The 19,063-nt window shown below is 37.1% G+C and overlaps 1 long non-coding RNA gene across 1 annotated transcript; it reads right to left on the bottom strand.

Moving 5' to 3' along the window:
• Positions 1–1,846: 1,846 nt before the first annotated feature.
• On the bottom strand, positions 1,847–10,325 carry LOC141541273 (uncharacterized). The gene is made up of 3 exons (XR_012481721.1): positions 10,118–10,325; positions 7,829–7,967; positions 1,847–1,908 (listed from the first exon to the last, which is right to left on the bottom strand). It is a non-coding gene; the product is annotated as an uncharacterized LOC141541273 (long non-coding RNA).
• Positions 10,326–19,063: the final 8,738 nt, after the last annotated feature.

Here is a 19,063-nt window from a genome sequence, read left to right as displayed (position 1 = left end):
AGACGGGAGAGCAGTGGGGCTGTCACCCCCTTCATGAGGTGAGTATATATTAACCAGATGGGTGTTCTATCTGCTGACTCATTAATGGCAATAGGAATCAAAGACCAGGCAATGCTGTTAGTTTTGCTTCTCCTAGGACAGGCTCTAGGGATTCCCTGATGTGACTTCTGGCCCTCAGGGTAAGGAAACTCAAGGCTGCCATATGACCTTCTACTTCAGCTGTAGGGATGATCTGCAACTTTCTCAGGTCTCAATAATTATCACCTACTCAAAGAAGGCAGCATATTGAGTAAATCTTCAGTTTTTCATCTATTAATATGAGGGGATTGAACTCAATGGCTTCCAAAGTCCTTTCTGGTTCTATATAAAGAAATTTAATTAATACAAGCAGCACGCTATTAATAAAAGGATGGCAGTGGAGTCACAGTTTATATGCCCTTCGAAGAGTAGGTGTTCCTGAAGGATAATGAACTCATATGGATTAACACAATGGGAAATGTGGACTATATTAAAATCAATGCCTATACTAATCAAGTACATGACCTGTATCACCCAAACCTTGGTCAGGGAGACATCTTTATCACCTAACAAAAAAGAGGGTGCAATTTTCCTAGACTTGTCTGAAGAAACACAATAAGAATGTACCTGTTAGCCTAAGATTAGAATTTCTTTTAATGTCTGATTATATCTTGGCCTGTGTAAATCTCTGAGATTTCCTATACTGGTTGGTTTCCAAATAAATAGCAAAGGGAAAAAACCTTGGTCCTGATGTACCAATTAGTTATTAAATATTGGAGAAATAATTTTTCACAGCACTTTGGAATGGGAAATCAGAGATGTAAGGAATAGCCAAGAAACACTAATAGCTTTTAATAATATTTTGACTTCCATCAATATCAATATGTTAACATTACTGTCAGAAACCATTCTGTGTCCAAACTAAAAATAAAAACCCTATAATCAAAAATGGATAGGCTAGTTCACCATGAACTGAGGGAGTGTGGCAGGAGTCGAGTATCTTCCACTTAAGAGTGAGGGGAGGGTGGGAAATTGGTAAAGAAGCTCTTGGTCTGGAGGAACTTTTATGGGATAGTGCTTCTCATTCATAGAAATCTATTAGGAAAAACTGATGAGACTGTGAGCTCTTAGAGCAGCTTATTGGCTTTCAAGAAATGTGATGTCTTTTGATTTCAGGATTTTGATGTTAGACAATTAAGACAATTTATTAGGGCTTAGTAAAATCCAAGTTGTTTACATCTTGGTCCAGGCTGTCCCCTTCATCCCAGCAAGAGAAGCCTTTTAAAATGAAGCTTTATGACCAAAGGACTCCCCAGTCCCATCTGTCAAACTCTCTTCTGGAATATTTAATATAGAACCAAAGGAAAAAAAGATTTTCTGTAATTGTGAGAGTGTGTTTAATGTCCATTATTAATACTTTTTTAATGAATAGCAGTCTACAAATAGCACGATAAGATATTTCTAATTCTCCTCATCCATATCACTGTCTTGATGATCAGACCTATAAGAAAATCTTGTCAAGAACTCCATTGAATCACTGATTAATGTCGGAAAGATTTTATTTTGCATTCTTGCAAAAATGGGTGTATACACCTACAGAAGCCAGATCAAGACTTTCTATGGGACTTAGTACTATTTCTCCCTTCAGGGTCCCATTGCTCAGAATTCTTTTCAGTTTTCTCTTCTCCCTTATCAGGTATGGAATATGCCCAATTTTAAGCAAATATGACCAGAGAAGTTCTTCTTTTGGTTCTTTAAGCTTGTGCTGTTGGTCATATCTCTCCACTTTGCCAAATCTTTGTCCATGAAGCAATCTCTCTTCTTCTCCCCCCCTTAACAGCAATCTTTATCACGTTACCTGAAGTATTTACTCTTAGATCTCAAGGGCACCTGTGGAAGCAAAACAAGATTACAAAATCCCATTTTTTACAATTCTTCCCTTTAAATAAGGATTTTGCTTCTATATTTTGTCATGTTTAATACTTTAAATTTTCTTAACATCAATTCACATTAATTATCACAAATCACACTATTATACCTGGTAATCATTTTAACATCATTGTGCCCAAATATATGAATATTCCCCATACTCTGGACAGTGCTTTGAACTACTCTCATAATCAATTGAATCCATTATTGTATACATAAATATTGGAATATGGGCCAAGTAAAGCAACCTAATTCCAATAATTATTTTCTTTTTTTCTAAGAGCCACTGAAGCAGATTAATTAAAAGGTATTAAAAGAATTTGTCCAAGTTTGCAATGGAACATGGGCTAATTTCCTAATCTCTTCAGTAATCTCTTTTACAGTTTAATACAACTATTTGACAGGTTCAGTTTTCTACATATTCTTTCTCTTCTTGCTAACAACTCATCCAGAGACATTCTATTTTCCCTACCATTCTGATAGCAGCATTGAACTAATTCTTCTATTTCTTTCATTGCCTCTCTGGTGTAATTTATCCAATAATACTCACCAGAATAAGAATGACCCCATACAGAAATGGCTTGATTTCTAGCCTTGTATTCACTATGTACTGCCCTCAACTTAATTCTTCCTTATTCAGTCTTGCTTTCTTCTTTGAATGCCAGGCTAAAATGAATAGCCAAATGGGATCAGTGCACAGGTGCCCACTCAGTTCTCAGGCGAAGTAGGTCTGAGAGTCCTACCTCCACAGTATCACCCAAACTTTGCTTGCTCATCCCTGAGAAACTGTCAGAGCTATCCTTAGCTACTTTCCAGTCTTTGGTCCATGTGCCTACAATCCGTTGGCTTTGGAATTTTTCAACTTGCCATGAGAGGCAAGCTGAGTGATTTCCAGAGTGGGGATGAGAGGATGGTATAGCCTGGTTTATTCCCTCACAGAAGGGAATAAATAACAAAGCACGCAATTTTCCCTAGGGCTATTATTTTGGGAACAGGAGAACCATGCACTTGAAATTACCCTCATGTTTTTCTGGTACTGTCTGGACAATGAGGCAACTGGTGCACAGGCACTGCTTTTATTCAGCCTTTTTACAAAGTACTTTACCAGTTCTACGCAGGCATTGGTGTTTATCACTTGCCTAAGTCCTTGACTTCCATCTTCATTTTAAGAACCACGATTCCAAACCTTTCTAAGAGATCTATATCTATTATATCATCTATTCTCAAATTATATGTTTGACTTCAGTATTTGATCTGCCTTATCTAAATGTCTGGTCCTTGTAGCAAACCAAAATTATTCCAAAATGAGCAGTTCCATAAAATCCTCTTTCTCAATCAGGGCACAAATACTTACAATAACTACTTAATGGTCTGTGACTAGTCAAGCTTCTACATTCTACAATTTGACCGGCATCAGACTAAATTGATTGTGGAGTATTTTTTTTTATTTTATTTTTTTAGTAATATTTATCCAAGTTTTAACCTAATGACCCCCATCCTAAGTCCCAAATACTATTGTAACAGGGGGGAGCATTAATACTGTATCACCCACCCACCCCAACATGGGATCAATAAATTCCTTACTGGGAGCCCACTCAGACACTGAGTACCCCAATCAAATAGGACCCCAAATCCTTTCGGGTATGTGTGGGTTGATGTCTCATCTTCTGAAACTACTTCTTTTTATTATAGCTTTTTATTTACAAGATATATAAATGGGTAATTTTACAGCACTGACAATTGCAAAACCTTTTGTTCCAACTTTTCCCCTCCTTCCTCCCCCCCCAGATGGCAGGTTGACTAATACATGTTAAATATGTTAAAGTATAAATTAAATACAGTATATGTTTACATGTCCAAACAGTTGTTTTGCAGTACAAAAAGAATCAGACTTTGAAATAGTGTACAATTAACCTGTGAAGGAAATAAAAAATGCAGGTGGACAAAAATAGAGGGATTGGGAATTCTATGTAGTGGTTCCTAGTCATCTCCCGGAGTTCTTTCACTGGGTGTAGCTGGTTCAGTTCATTACTGCTCTATTGAAACTGATTTTGTTCATCTCATTGTTGAAGATGTCCACGTCCATCAGAATTGATCATCATACAGTAATATTGTTGTTGAAGCATATAATGATCTCCTGGTTCTGCTCATTTCACTCAGCATCAGTTGATGTAAGTCTCTCCAGGCCTCTCTGTATTCCTCCTGTTGATCATTTCTTACAGAACAACAATATTCCATAATATTCATATACCACAATTTATTCAGCCATTGAAACTACTTCCTGCTGAGAATGAGTGTAGAGCTGAGTCAATGTACAGGACCTCAATTTGAGGGGTTTGCTTGGGGGGGGGAAGTCAGGAGCTGATTGAGGCATCCAGTGGGTCTCTGAAGCTGGGGGATACACCTGCAATTGACCACAACCTAGAAGAAAACAAACCTAACAAGCAGGGGTTAAGGTAGTTTGAGATTCAAAGATCAGTCCACAAAGGACTGGAGAGCCAATATAGATTGACCAGCAAGCCAGTTTCCTATGGCTTGGTCTGTGTATATCAAATAAGTTATTTTTAAGAAAACATGTTTGTGCCACAGGATAAACATGCTATTCCTACATTATGAATAAACTTAAATAAAATTGAATTTCCCGTTGATGTAACATCTCATTAAGAAAACTTTGATTATTGTAAAATTCTCTTCTCCAAACTACTCTGAAGATATTTCAGCTTTTGTTTCAATAATCAATAAAATAATAGCTGGGTCCCATAAACAGTTGCATCAAATGGATAAATGTTCTTCTATTTTGAAAGATTTAAAGATCTTATACAAACATTTCTAATAAAACATATTTCTCATAACAGGCAGATGACTAGGCCAAATATTTATCTACCCCAATGATGGAAAACTCTAATTTAGAAAACACCAAGACCTTACATTTTTGCACTTTGACATTGATTTTCCAGCTGATTATTTGTTCCAAATATAGAAATTTGCCACATAAGCAAGGCCATGGTCCAGGACAAAGCATCCTTAGTTCTGTTTGATTTCAGATATGATTCATAAATGAGGAACACATGTGCAATTGCAATTCTAAGTCATAGCCAAACTCAGTAATAAATGGGAATTATTCCTATAGAAAAGAACACAATTAAGGAATCAAGTTAGAAGGGTCTGACCTCAAGTAGAGCTCAAAATGCCATCTTTCAAGCTCCTTTTTACCCAGATGCAAACCAACCTCCACATTCTTGTGGCATTTCTCTGGGATGGTGGATTTTCTGATTTATTTGTCCTCATCCATACGTGGATTCAAACTGGAAAAACAATAATAGTTATGATGCCCCTAGAAATTTTCTCTCAATTTAGCCTAGCCCACATCTGAGGCTTCAGATTTTTAAAAAAAGTTTATAAACCATTATGCATAAACTAAACTATCCCAGGGCTGATATGGTGGCAGGCATTCTCATGCCCAGCTTACTTTTCACATATACCTGTAGGGCATAGTCAAAACTAGGTGCAGGAAAATTAGAGGTTTTGCTTGCACAAGTATTGTCAGGTTAAAATCCTGCTATAGGCATTTTAAGAAAGCTACAGATCATATTTGTTATGATATTAAACAACGAGACTATGAGGCACTTAAATAAATATTAATTTGCTGAAGACAAATAGAGCCTATGGTAGAAGATTGAGTTTTAAAATAACCATTTTCATAGAATTTGCAGTTAACCAGAAATAAAAACACTAACAAATTTCTCTTAGAAGTTCCTTGCATTACTAAGCAATAGAACTATTAATACAGCACCTTATCTAAGTAGAAGTTCAGCATTACAGAAATTATTTTCTCTCAGATAAATGACCAGACTTGAGATAGTTCTTATCTTTTTAAATAATGGAAGCAGTTGAAGAGGTGAGAAATTTCATTTGACCCATCAAAGGACCCAGAGGTAAAGGTTCCCAGTGACTGGGATTCTTTTCGCCTCTTTCAGTTAGTGAAGTGTGGGGATTGTCAGGGCGGGGCTAAGGAGTAGTCACTTTCCCACCACACCCAGGGAGGGGGAAGGATGGATTTTGCCCTCACATTCCAAAGATAAGATAAAAATATGAAATTAATGCAAATAACTAATACACACTTTTCAATCCCTCAATTTCATATTAACTTCCAAAAATCCTAATCAGGAATTTTCAGAAGCTTAAAGGTGAAGAGATTTCAGAACTATTTCACCTGTGTAAGCGTATTTTATACTTATGTCTCTAAGTAAATCTCTGTTTAAGAAAGGAAATGATATATCTTAAAGACAAACTTAAAATTCAGAACATAGCTAAATAATTTTGGATGAAAACTCACAAAAGAAAATTTATAGCACATATTCATCAGGGGTAGCAGAATCTTAAAATACAGCTCATGCAATTTTTACAAATTGCACAATATATAAATTAGAAGCAACATAGTACCTTAAATAAATTTCATCTAATTAAAGGAGATACAAACATGTGGTCTATTTAAGTTACCAGAGAACTTTATTTTAATACCCAATTTTTAGTTGAGAATTAAATTAAACACAGATTTAAATTTTTAGTAGCATACATATATTTCTAAGATCTTATACCCAGATAAATTCATAATTTTAGCATATACCAGTTAATTATGATTATTTCCAACATTCTCTTAAACAGTTTTAGAATTGGATTTCCAACCTATATTGACACAAATTCAAAATTATATCTTTGGGGAGAAACTTTTTGAATGCCAGTTTTTTTCAAAGTGAAGCCTTCCCCTTGAAACTTCCCAACATTCAAATTTGTTTTCTGAGCCCCCAAATTAAAAAAGATGGCAGAAAACTGCCTCCTCACTCCCTTACAATAATTTTTTTCCCTATATTTGACTCATCCATTCAACCCTTCTGCAGCAGGGATGAAGAGAAGATATTTCCCAGGGGGTCCAGGATGGCTTATATTCCAGAATTTTAGGGTTCTCTATTCATTTCCTCAAGCCACATGAATACAGGCTCTGTCTAGAGAAAAAGAAGAGAAGTTCCTAACTAAGGAGAACTCCACAGAGTCTTGAAAGGAGGATTTTAGGACTTTGAGGGTTGGGGACACAGAGGGTCTCCATCCAAAGAGAAATTGAGGCTGACTCTAGGGCAAGGGAGGAGTTGTTGGGGAGCCCACTTTTCATCAGAAAGGTTGGACATACTGTCTTACAAGTGGAGACTAGAGGCTGCTTTTATCTTTTGAAAGCTTAACTTTTAAGAAGATTCATGTTAATTTGAATCAAGAGGCCTGACAGATAAACAGAGACACAAAATAGAAAACGCCTTTTAAAAATCTTAGATGGCCAGATCTTTTCATTTGTAACATATGACTAAGAGAAGAGCTTAGAAGACCACACACACACACACACACACACACACACACACACACACACACACACACACCTGCTTTTCATGGAGAAGACGCACAGGCCCCCACCTCTTTAATTCCCTGTTCTACTCCTTCTCCCCTAATTTCTTGTAAATATTCTATTTAAGACATTTCTCTTCCCGACAAGTTTCCCTGTGCATATCCTTTTTGCCCTCCTGTGCAGAAATTTTCCACACCTCTGTGTCCCAGGTCACCCTAATATTTACTCAACTCTACATTTAAAACTGCTTCATGACATCCTCTCTTTTTAAGATTATTTGGAGAAATGTCCCTGGTGCCTTTAAATTCCAATTTTTTCCCATCTTATTTATCTGAGACTTCAGACCCCTTTCCCCATAAGATGCTCCAACTACCAAAGATAATATTTGATAATCTATCTTCTTGCCCTTAGCTTATGCACAGTTGCCGGATTGTTGCCTACTTTCTTTTCCCTTCCTGCTTTCCTGGATTCATCAGTTGTCTGACTCACCAATGTGGTTCTAGAATCTTGAACAGTCCATGAATGGGATGCCCATAGCTGATCCACAAGACACAGTATGCATCTTCCCCTTCTTTAATAGCGGCTATTCCACAATCGGGATTTCTGGGTCCTGGACAGAGTCCCCAGTCTGGAAGAAACAAAATATCTTACCAAGAACTCCACTGATACTGATGTATGCTGGAAAAATGTTTATTTTACATTCTTACAAAAATGGATTCATTCCATTCTAAAAAATGGGAACATACCTATAAAGGCCAGGTCCTTTTTATGGTCCTTTTTATGTTTATTTAATTAACCATATTTCTCGTTTCAGGATCCTGATTGGTTGGGATCCTTTCCAGGTTACCATTCTCCCTTATAAAGTATGTAATATGCCTAATTTTAAGCAAAATGTGATCAGAGAAGTTTTTCCTTTGCTTCTTTGAGCTCATGCTATTGGTCAGGATTCCAATTTCCCAAACTTTCCCTGTCCAAAAGGCAACTTCCCCTCCCCGCCCCAACCTTATCACATTTCCTTATCACTTTCCTCAAGGACACCTGGAAGCAAAACAACTAAGATTGCAAAATTTCATTTATTACATATCTTATCACAGAAAATTATTCCAGCAGCCAGAAAAATCATATTATGACATCACTTAACATCATACGCAGCAGTTCCATCAGATGGAGGGGAAACATGCTTAAGTCTCCTTAATTCAATCCAAGTTGGGAGATTCTTTATCTCTGACAAGAGAGGAGGCTCCTTTCTGATGTGCTGTCCACTTGATGGCTCATAGGAACCTCTTCTTCCCTCAATCCCCAAGCCCTTAGATCTTTAGGACACCCCCTCACCTTCGAGATGGTAGAGTTTCAGGTAAGGAACAGGCTTATCTCCTCAGGACAGATTGTTTTGGGACCCCAAGTTCCATTCTAGTGTATAAACTGAGTCTTGATATTTTATATACAGAAATGATTTCATATATTTCATTTCCAGTCATAATTATCACCTGCTCGTCTCTTTTGAAACAACATCAGGTACTGAAAGGATCTCAGAAAAGACCTTAGTCTTACTTTGAATTGGTTATTTACCACTTCTGTAATTTTGATTCAGTCATTCATTCATTGGCAAAAAGCCAATCTTAGCCAACATGTAGAGGTGTAATGGCCAGGAATTGGGAGAGAAGAAATACCTCTATACTCGGCACTGATAAGAACGTACCTAGAGTATTGTACTTAATTTTCTGGGATCTGGCTGGGGAGCAATCAAAAAAGGGTGACTAGAATGAAGGAAATATCCAATATTATGCTTTGTAAGGATCATAAAATTATAATACTGATATATGATATTCACAGTCATCTCATTTAAGCCTCACAAATGCAGGTCCAAGGAAGAAGCACACAGAACATCAACGATATTATTGGGTTGGAGCAATAGGATGACACAGCACTGGCCTAGAGTCAGAAGGACCAGAATTCAAATCCAGCTTCAGATACTTAATGCTTACTCTCTGTGTGACCCTGGACCAGTCACTTATTCCCACTTCTAAAAAAAAGGAAGAAACTATTGTTGGATGTTTGTTGCATTTCTAAGGATAGAATATAAATAAGAGTTAAGCAAGGGGGAAAAAAAAGATCAAGGATAAAAAAAAAGACAAGCAATTTTCAATCATTGCTGAAGGTAAACTTCTACCTCCTTGGTCACCACCTTTTCTGGTTGCTGGCCTGATTTCACTGTAAGCAAAACCCACTGGAAAACAGTGTTTCTCCTCAGATTCTACCTATCAGTTCTAAATATTATAGGACCTACCTTCCCTCCACTCCAAAGTACAACAAGAACATAGCTCACTCCTTTCTTCTGTTTTCAAGGAACAGTAAGATTTTTAGTAAAAGATTCCTTACTTAGGTCAAATAAGCCTTCAGCTATATTTGTGTGTGTGTGTGTGTGTGTGTGTGTGTGTGTGTGTGTGTGTGTATAATTAGGTCTTTCCCCTTTCATTCCCTTTCCTCTCTCTCCACTGTAAAAAATTTATGGAAGGGTGTGGACAAGAATCATATAGGACAGGCAGGCAAAGATAGAATTACCCCTCGTGATCCTAGAACTCCTTCCTCACATTATTCTACCTTGTCCCTCAGGTACCTTCAAGCAAAAAATCTGAGTAAAAAACAATTTGTGGGTTTCCTTAGTTCCTTCCACAGGTCTTCGTCCAAGTCTGTAAACTCCACTCATCTGCCTAATATAATAAAAATAAATCTTTCAGGGTATTTCTCAATTTCTCTGCTGTTTTCAAAGCTACTAACCTAAGTTTTCCAGAAAAATCCTCCTCTCTCCTCTTCCTCATCTGTGCTTCCGATGGATAAACCTTCTGCTCACTATACCTGCTCTCAGACTTCTCTTCCAATTTTCCTAGGGAGCTGTAATAAATAAAGGATGTAATCACTATTAATGAAAACTATAATTGTCAAGACTTCTCTTATGCCAGAATAAGCCCTAAGCTGGATACAAGTTGCAATCTTCACTTTGGAGGGAATATCTAAATTAATGAGAGAAAAATAATTATGCAATGGTTTTGGTAGTAAGGGGGATTAATCAAGAGAATCCCTACTCATTCTGATAAGCTCCTGATCTTTTATCTCTTTTTATACTCTGGTCTAGAAGCTCAAAGAGAGCCTTTGAAAAATAATGCTCCTATAGGATAAAATATTTTTTCCCTGATCTTGTAGACTACACAACATCCCTGCCAATAAATGTTCATAGTTTTGAACTTTGTTCAATTGCCCCAACTTACTTACTTGTGACCAGTTAGAGAAGTTTGCTATATCCTCTCAGAAAGGGGCTAAGGTATATGTCTCATTAAAAGGTTTATATGTGTCCCCTTCTAACAAAAGTTCAAGCTCTGCAATCTAAATTGATTGAGGGGAAATTGGCTACAGTTTGTCATGGAATAGAATCTCCCCCCCCAAAAAAAAATTTAGGAAGGAGCCAAACAGTGGCCATTTGGGGACACTTAGGACTCCATTTCATCCATATTTTTTAAAATTTAGTTTTAATTTATGAAATTAACATTTTCATAACCATAATAGAATTAAAAAGAGATTGCAAATGAAGTAGCAAACTATTATGCATAATCTGCTATTTTTAAATATAGAGCTATCATGTAAATTTTTTTTCTTCCTTTTCTTCCACTCTAGAAATAGCTTCCATTAGATACAAATATGTATATATAAAATCATTCTCTCAGTTCTTTCTTTAGATACAAATAGCATATTCTTTCAGAGGTCATTTATCGTTTAATTTGGGCACTTATATAATAGTCAAATGACTTAGTTTCTCAAAGTTGTTTTTTAAAATGGTATTTTATTTTTCTATTACATGCAAAGATAGTCTTCAGTATTCACCTCTGCAAAACCTTGTGTTCCAATTTTTTTCACCACCCCCTCCCAAAGATAGCAATCAATCCAATTTAAGTTAAATATGTGCAATTCTTCTAAACATATTTCCATATTCATCATGCTATACAAGAAAAATCAGATCAAAAGGGAAAAAACAGTAAAAAGAAAATAAGGTCAAAATACTATGCTTCAAAGTTGTTTTTAAAACACTATTGTTGTCACTGTATATAATATTCTCTCGGTTCTGTCTCATTTCACTCCTTTATTTCATGCAAGTTTTTTTGTGATTTTCCAAAATCAACAAGTTCATCATTTCTTATGATGTGTTGCAATCCATCATGGTCACAGACCACAATTTATTCTGTCATTCCCCAATTGACAGGCAAGTCCTCAATTTCTAGTTTTTTGCCACTACCTCAAAAACAGTTGCTATAGATTATTTTAGAATATATAAGTTCTTTTTTCCCTAATCAATTCTGGAAATAAGACTTACTAGTCTTGCAAGGGTCATGGGCAGTTTAATAACTCATTGGGCATAATTCCAGATATGTCCCCAAAATGATCAGTTCGCAATTCCATTAATAGTGGATCCCCCCCATTTTTCCTCATCCCCTCCAATATTTGTCACTTTTCTCCTTCAGATATTTTAGCCAATCTCATAGCCAATGCCATCCCAATTATATGCCTCCCCCCAAAGTATATTACTGAATTAGAAAACGTAATAAAATTCATTTGAAAGAATAAAAAGTCAAGAACATCAAAGGAAATAATGAAAAAAATGTAAAGGAAGAATTATTAGCAGTACCTGATCTTAAATTCTGTTCATAAAGCAGTAATTATTAAAAAAAATTATCTGATACTAATGAAGATATAGAAAGGTAAATCAATGAAATAAAGTAAACAATTTTACAGAAGCAAATAAATACAGTAACCTTATAATTGACAAGTGTAGAGACAAGCTTTGAGAATAAGAATTCATTGGTAAGATGAATTGATAACTATGAAAATTGTTGGGAAAATCTTAAATGAATATGATGAGAATTGGGCATAGAAGAATATCTTCAGAGTATTTTCTAAGCTAAGATATGACAGTATAAAAAGAGATATAAAAACATTTGAAGAACATAGAGCATGCTACTCAACAGACTTATGAATAGGTAAACATTTATGAATGAACAAGAGATAGAAAAGAGAATGAGGTGCAAAATGGATAATTTCAATTATATTAAATTTTTTAAATCATATAAAATGAATATAGCTCAGATCAGAAGGAAAGTAAAAAACTGAGGGAAATTATATATAGTTTCTTAGCTAAAATCTCATATCTTAAAGAACTTTATAAAATCTATAAGAAATGAGTCATTCAACTGCTAAATGAACAGAGGATACAGGCAGTTTTAGATGAAGAAATTAAAATGATTTATAATCAAAGTGCTCTAAATTATTTACTAGAGAAATGCAAATTAAAACAAACTTGAGATATCATTTTACACCTATCAGATTGACCAAAATGATTAAAGAAGAAAGTTTCCAGCCTTTTACTAGTTTATTTGACATGATATTGAACCTTGCCATTTCATCACTCTAGCATTTTTACTTTTGTCAATAGTCTTAAGAGTTTCTTAGGAAATTACAAAGTGGGTAGGAATTTCCAGATTCTCCTTATGCTCTTTTGCATGTCTACTTAGTCAAAAAGCATTTATTAGACACTTACTATATTCCAACCACTGTGATGAGCTTTGGGGATACAAAGAGCTTTTGTAAAGGATAGTCCTTACCTTCAAAGGAACTCACAACCTAATGGCATAAGCAAATCATTATTTACTAATAAGCTGTATGCAAAATAAATAGGAAATAATCCACCGAAGGAAGGCAGGAGAATTAAGTGGAGTAGTGAAAGACTTCCTTTGGAAGGTGGGGTTTTAGTTGAGATTTGAAGGAAGCCAGGAGGTAGAGATGAAGCAGAGGACTTCATATATGGAAAATGTCCAGAATTAGGAGATCAAGTGTCTTGTTCAAGGAACAGTGAGAAGGGTCAGTACTGCTAGAGGAAAGAATGGTGAATGGATGGGAGTATAAGGTTTTTTGTTTTGTTTTGTTTTCTGAGGCTGGGGTTAAGTGACTTGCCCAGGGTCACACAGCTAGGAAGGGTTAAGTGTCTGAGATCAAATTTGAACTCAGGTCCTCCTGACTTTAGGGCTGGTGCTCTATCCACTTAGCCACCTAGCTGCCCCGGGGAGTATAAGGTTTAAGAATAGAAAGGGTGTGTGTGTGTGTGTGTGTGTGTGTGTGTAAGGTATGTAAGACTAGGCTACAAAAGATTTCAGAGCCAGACAGAGGATTTTATATTTGATCCTGGAGATAAGGAACTGGTGACGTTTATTGAGTTTAGTTAGGAAGGGGACTTTCAGACCCTCACTTTAGGAAAATCATGTAGTTGGTTGAATAGAGCAAGGCCATAGAGAGGAGAATATCTGTGGCAGGGTATTTTAATAGTCTAACTTTGAGGAGATAGAGACCCTCACCAGCAGTATCAGAAGAGAGATGGAGATGTATTTGAGACATACTAAAAAAATGTTGACAGCCTTTGCTACCAGATTAGATAAAGTAAGAGACAGTGAAGAGCTGAGAATAACCCCTACACTGTGAGCTTGGGTGGCTGTATGGTGGTACCCACTAGGGAAATAATGAGTTTGGTTTTTAACTTGTTGAGTTTAATGTGTTTTCTGGAATCCAGGTCGAGATATCTGATGCAGTTGTGGAGTCATAAGAGACTGCAGATCCAGAGAGAGGTTAGGGCTGGATAGGTTGAAAGATAATTTATTCTATGGAAGTTAATGAGATCATCAGGCAATTTATTTTTTATTTAATATTTTTTCCAACTTACATGTAAAAACAATTTTCAATATGTTTTTAAAGTTGAGTTCCAAGTTCTTTCTCTTTCTCTCTCCTCCCCCCCCTTCACTGAGAAGGCAAGCAATTTGATAGAGGATGCATTTATGTGGTCATTCAATATGTGGTTTCCATGTTAGTCATGTTGTAAAAGAAAACATAAGCTGAAATAAAAATCCAACAAATAAAACATTTTTTAAAAGTGTGCTTCAATCTGTATTCAGACTCCATCAGTTCTTTCTCTGGGACATGGTAAGCATTTTCCATCAAGTCAAGAGTTACCTTGGATCATTGTATTGCTGAGAATAGCAAAGTCATCCACAGTTATTCATCTTGCATTATAGTTGTTACTCTTACAATATTGCTGTTTCTATATTCAACATTTTCCTGGTTCTCCTCATTTCTCTTGACATCAGTTCATGCAAGTATTTCTAGGTTTTTCTGGGAGCATCTAGCTCCTAGTTTCTCATATTGCAATAGTATTTCATCATAATCATATACTACAAATACCACTAGAAAAGAGCTGCTATTAATATTTGGGCTTAATTCCAAATTGCAATGGTTCAATCAGTAAATAAAGTTGTTTGGAGAAAGAACAGAAGAGGACCTAAAACAGACCCCTAGAGGATATGCATTTTGGTGAGTATGATTTAGATGAGTCCAGCAAAGGAGATTGGGGAGTAGTCAATTCTTTTTCTGGAGGTAGATAGCATTCTCATCCTAGGTTAGAGTCACTTCTTTATTGGAGACAAAGTTAAAGGAGGAAATAATGTCAGAAAGTATCTGAATTATATAAGAGGGGGAAAAAAGGAACTCAGGAGAAATGACCTCAATTTTTTTTTGTAAAATATGAGACAAAGTTCTTAATTGAGAGGATGGGGAAAGAGAGCTGTGGGAAATTTGAAGAGGGATGAAAAGACTTGAAAGAGTGGGACCAGTTGATGGAGGTGTAAAAGGATTGCTTATCATCAGAGAAGGAACAATTGAACTTGCATAACAAATTTGTAGTTGACCCCAATCAAAACAGTTGCATGATTTTGTCTGTTTTCATTTTATAACACTTAAGTAGGGCACTAATGGCAGGTGGTAGGATTGATTCAAAGCTAAAGCTTGTAAAAAAGGCACAATTGATATAAGGAGAGTACAGCGTAGAGTTGACCTACTTTGCTCGATAGCCAAGAGGTAAAAAGAGAATGACTAGTGTGAGAGGAATGGCAGAGATCAAGGGATTGGAGGTGAAGGTGTGCCAAAGAACAGAATTTGGAATGGGGAGGCAGAGGTAGAGTTGGAAAGCCAATAGATTATGGTCAGATAAAAGAATTTCAGAGTTCTTTAACGTGGAGCTGGCATATTTGTGGATGATGGTAAGGTCCGGACTATTTGTGTCTATGGCTGAGGAGAGGTGGAGCAGTAGATCATGGTAATAGCATGTATTAGGTTGACAACCTGACTTGTTGAAGGGTCAATACAGACATCCAATTTTCCTATATGAGAGCAGCCATTGGGGAAGAAAGAAAGATTATGAGTCAGGTACAAAGCTTGAAGGGACGTATTCTGGAGGTCAGAGACAGCAGCTGCCAGGATTTTGATTGAGTTGGGACCTCAAAGGAGGAGAAATTACTGAATGTGGAGTTAGGGGAGAACTTGGAGATGACAATGGACATCAAGGAGTAATTCCAACTCCTGCACCTTGACCTTAGGAGAAATGTGTGAAAAGTGCAACCAGACCTGGAAAGCATGGGAAACTATTATCATCTGGTCTGATGACCAGGTCTCAGGGATTGCCAGAAGATGGAAAGAATGGGAGAGAAAAATATTTTAAGATAAAGATAAATTTGTTGCCTATGGAAAGACCTTTCAGAAGATCCTAGAGAAGGGGTAGCATTTGGTTGGGTCTTTAGAGTGTGAGGGAGTGAGGAAGATGGAAATAAGTAATGGGAAAGAGGGAGGGGAATGCGACCTATACAGAGGGGAATGGAATCTATACATAAAAACAAACTGACATCTTCCCATTGTTTGAATTTTCTTTATCCAAGTTGAACATTGAAAGAAGACACTTTGGAATCCTTGATATCATGTTCTCAGAATTTTCAGGCTTTTCACTCTTACAACTAGACCTTCAAAAGCTCTGGTCAAAATCCTCTCCAAGAGCAAAAAAAAAAAAAAAAAAAAAAAAAAAAGAAAAAAGAAAATCCAAGGACTCTGGGAGTTGTATGGTAATATATCTCACAGCTTTTCAACCTGCTCTGTCTGACTTTGGAAAAGGAAGAAAAGGCTTTGGAAAGCTAGGTTACACATATTAAGATCACATTAGAACCACACCATACCCCAAGTTTAATAACTATCCAACATAGTATATATTCTCCAATTTCTGGGTTTTTTTTAAACTTACCTTTTTCCTATACCTCTAGTTGGCCAAAATTTTCTTTCACTTCTATCCTGGCTTCTAGGAACTTTAGAAATGTTCATCAGAGATCCAGAAGAGAATTCAAATCACTAGACACAATTAATTTGGGAGTCTGATACCTTGAGAATAAATCTAATCTTTTTTTCAATTTGTATGAGATACTCCTCTAACCCTTATGTCAACTTTTGTAGAACAGGAATATTGGAAAAACAGCTTAGAGAATTTCTCAATGTCTTCTCTGGCTCATGGCTGCTCAGTACATGCAAACATTAAGCACAATACCACTTATTGACAGTGTAACTTCTGCTTTATTTTAGGTTAATACTATAGGAATACATGAGTAAGAGGCAACTTCAGTTAATTTACATAACCCCACTGAGTGCACCAGTGGGAAGTATGATTGAAAGATATTGGGAAGATAATGAAGGGCCCTCCCTACTTACTAGGACTTTGGGAGGTACCAGTATACAGTCAGATGCTGTTGGAGGCAGGACACCTTGATGCTGGTGACACAGACCTCCCTTCTTGTAGTTGCAAATGCCCCTACATCTCTCTACTACTGAGTGGTTTTCTCTTAGCAATTAAAATTCTCCTCCCATCTGTAACAGGGACTCAGGGGATCTGCATGAAGTCTCCTGACCCAAATATAGCTCTTAGGATAAAAGCTCTGGCCCTTAATAGCTATGTGACCTTAGACAAGGCTGCTAAAGTCATCTAGGCTTTGGTTTCCTTGTCTACAGAAGGAAAGGATTAGATCTGATGATCTAAACAGTCCCTAAGGCACCAAATCCAAGTGTTGTACAAATTACAGATTCATCTTCCCTTGAAAATAAATAATATTCAGAAAACTCTGAAGTTTCTGTTTCTAAAAGCATTCTGAACTTGGTACAACATACACCTTTTCAATGCCTTCATTTTGTAACTAAGATTTTCTTCCACCACCAGAAAGGCCCAGCCCATTCACAGCCCTAAGTGTGCTGAGAGATTTATAATGTCTGTTTCTCTTGAGTGAGCTCCCCTTTCTATCAGTGCTTCTAATGCTATAGTCTCAGAGCTCCAGACTTTGTAATCAGATCCTCCCCTTCATTTCATTAGCTATGACTGGGAGTCTGGTGGGACCTCTAACTAGGCCTTCATTTCTCATGGAACAGTGAAACTCTGGCCTTTAGACCTGGCAAGGAGAGCCATTGCAAATTTTACCCCAGTGTCTTTCTGTTCAACAGTTTTGGTAACCGGGAAATAAGAAATGTCCCATCTAAGACCAATAATTTTGTATTTCTGAACCTACTGCTGCATATTATTATTTCCACTTGCTACTCCCTCAACTTGGCTTCTCCTAAACAGACAATTAAAATGTGTTGTTCTGTGCGGCAGGAGGAAGAGCAGATAGGGAAAGAGGAGAGCTGACCAACTGAGATGATATCTGTACAGAGCTTAGTACAGTCCCTGGTACATAGTAGGCATTTAATGTGTACCTTCTCATTCCCCACTTTGGAGCAAAAAACTATTGCACAAATTCTGCCATGTGGGTAGAACAGCATGGTAGCAAACCATTATCTTGGCAGGGAGAGCCAGAGATGACTAAACTGACAGCAGCCATGTAGGACCTCTGCCAGCTCTCCTTGCCCTTTCTAACCCCCTGCTCCTTAAAAAAAACCTTCTAAACATCTTGTGCTACAAAGCAGCATTTGAACCTTAAAAGATTCAACAGCCTAAATTGCACAATACTTTCTGGCCACAGTTGGAACCCCAGAGAGAGGACAAGGTGAGGGGTGGCTCTCCCATCATCTCTGTATTTATAGATAATCCATTCCTGGGGATGTCCCATGCACACAGTTGTTCTCATGGCAATTGAGAGAGCAGAGTGGAGTTCCTACTAGTCCATTCTCTAGCTCACAGACAGCTGCCTCCATCCCCAAACCAGGTCAATATGTGGAGAGGCCTCTCAGAGATGTCCAAGAGACTAGATAGTTCATGAAAGCAAAACCAACTCACAGGTCTGCTAGTTCTGATAGATTTGGGGTTCTGGCAGCAAATACTCTCTCCTTCCTCTTATAACTGAAGTCCAAATGTGACTTGGAATACAGCTGCCCTGGTAGGTAGGTTCTTAGAGGACTTTTTCTCATTCTGTATGAATAAAATTGGGTCACTATACTTGTTGACCTGGTGCACCTGTCTGACAATTCATACATACAAAATCCATGTGTAGTTACAGTTCAGCCTTAAAGTACACTATACAGTGCTCTCTTGGCTTAGGGAGTTAATTTTGTGTGCTTCTCTGTGGCCCTGTGCACACTTTTCTCTCAGTCACAGATTTCCACCCAGTCAGGGTGCCACCTTAGCAGAATTATGGATAAAGGGAGTCACCGTCCATCTTTAAAGTGACCTCGGCACCATGCCCATCAGCCTCAATGTCTTTCCAACTTAGATAATACACTGTCAAGTCCAAGACACCACAAGTCCCACTGATGTTTGACTCAAAACTTTTTTTGAGTCAGCGCTTGCCCAGAGACAGAGTGTTTCCTGATGATTTCATGCCACACTGGGATTAGTCA

The sequence above is a fragment of the Sminthopsis crassicaudata genome, chromosome 4 (assembly GCF_048593235.1).
Source record: "Sminthopsis crassicaudata isolate SCR6 chromosome 4, ASM4859323v1, whole genome shotgun sequence".
NCBI lineage: Eukaryota > Metazoa > Chordata > Mammalia > Dasyuromorphia > Dasyuridae > Sminthopsis > Sminthopsis crassicaudata.
This window is presented reverse-complemented; position numbering and strand designations above follow the sequence as displayed.